Source organism: Capsicum annuum, unplaced genomic scaffold (genome assembly GCF_002878395.1).
Source record: "Capsicum annuum cultivar UCD-10X-F1 unplaced genomic scaffold, UCD10Xv1.1 ctg60297, whole genome shotgun sequence".
Classification (NCBI taxonomy): domain Eukaryota; kingdom Viridiplantae; phylum Streptophyta; class Magnoliopsida; order Solanales; family Solanaceae; genus Capsicum; species Capsicum annuum.
In genome coordinates, this window is record NW_025869091.1 from 1 (window position 1) to 1,852 (window position 1,852).

At 34.7% G+C, this 1,852-nt stretch overlaps 2 pseudogenes; both read left to right on the top strand.

The window, feature by feature from the left end:
• The first annotated feature begins 6 nt into the window (after positions 1-6).
• On the top strand, positions 7-738 carry LOC124893484 (annotated as a pseudogene).
• LOC124893485 lies at positions 728-1,830 on the top strand (annotated as a pseudogene).
• The last annotated feature ends 22 nt before the right edge of the window (positions 1,831-1,852 follow it).

Below are 1,852 nucleotides of genomic sequence, written 5' to 3' on the forward strand. Positions count from 1 at the left end.
CAACTTCACCATTCCTTTCGGGGGAATACAATTCGAGATGAAAAATTTCAAGAAACTTATTTTCTTCCAAGAAATAGATTAAGAATTAAGGTAAGGAATGAAAAATATGAAAATAAGAGCTTCCGTTCGTAAAATTTGTGAAAAATGTTGACTAATCCGCAGGCGGGGACGAATTATAGTAATTTGTTCCAACCTGAGACATAAACAAAGACAGGGATAATCAGACTTGCCAGAAGAGTCGATGTATAAATAAAGAATCTGTTTTTACATGAAATGGATATATCCATATATCTCTGACTCATATTTATGAGATGATAAAATATGGCAAAAGTTATACCGAAAATTAGTTCGCGTAGGAATGGATGTATTGGTTCACGTAAGGGTGAACGTAGAATACCAAAGGGAGTTATTCATGTTCAAGCAAGTTTCAATAATACCATTGTCACTGTTACAGATGTACGGGGTCGAGTAGTTTCTTGGACCTCCGCTGGTACTTCTGGATTCAAAGGTACGAGAAGAGGAACACCGTTTGCTGCTCAAACTGCAGCAGCAAACACTATCCGTGCCATAGTGGATCAAGGTATGCAATGAGCAGAAGTCATGATAAAAGGTCTCGGTCTCGGAAGAGATGCAGCATTACGAGCTATTCGTCGAAGTGGTGTACTATTAACTTTCGTACGGGATGTAACTCCTATGCCACATAATGGCTATAGACCTCCAAAAAAAAGACGTGTGTAGAGCTGAACATTGAAGAAATCTCAAGAGAAATAAAAGATTCGATGATCTAATCAAATAATAGTACTATGGTTCAAGAGAAAGTAACAGTCTCTACTCGGACACTACAGTGGAAGTGTGTTGAATCAAGAACAGATAGTAAACGCCTTTATTATGGACGCTTTATTCTGTCTCCACTTATGAAAGGCCAAGCCGACACAGTAGGCATTGCGATGCAAAGAGCTTTACTTGGAGAAATAGAAGGAACATGTATCATACGTGTAAAATCTGAGAAAGTCCCACATGAATATTCTACCATAACGGGCATTCAAGAATCGGTACATGAAATTTTAATGAATTTGAAAGAAATTGTATTGAGAAGTAACCTATATGGAACTTCTGACGAGTCTATTTGTGTCAAGGGTCCTGGATATGTAACTGCTCAAGATATCATCTTGCCGCCTTATGTAGAAATCGTTGATAATACACAACATATAGCTAGTTTAACAGAATCAATTGATTTTTGTATTGGATTACAAATAGAGAGAAATCGTGGATATCTTATAAAAATGCCACATAAATTTCAAGATGGAAGTTATCCTATACATGCTGTATTCATGCCTGTTCGAAACGCGAATCATAGTATTCATTCTTATGGGAATGGAAATGAAAAACAAGAGATACTTTTTATCAAAATATGGACAAACGGAAGTTTAACTCCGAAAGAAGCACTTCATGAAGCATCCCAAAATTTAATTGATTTATTTATTCCCTTTTTACATATGGAGGAAGACAATTTATATTTACAGGACAATCAACACACGGTTCTTTTATCCCCTTTTACCTTTCATGATAAATTGTCTAAACTCATAAAAAACAAAAAAAAATAGCATTGAAATCAATTTTTATTGACCAATCAGAATTGCCTTCCAGGATCTATAATTGCCTCAAAATGTCCAATATATATACATTATTGGACCTTTTGAATAACAGCCAAGAAGATCTTATGAAAATTGAACATTTTCGTAGCGAAGATATAAACAGATATTGGGCACTTTAGAAAAATATTTCGTAATTGATTTAGCAAAAAATAAGATTTCAATCTATTTTGACTAAATAAGTCCAATAGATTTAAAAC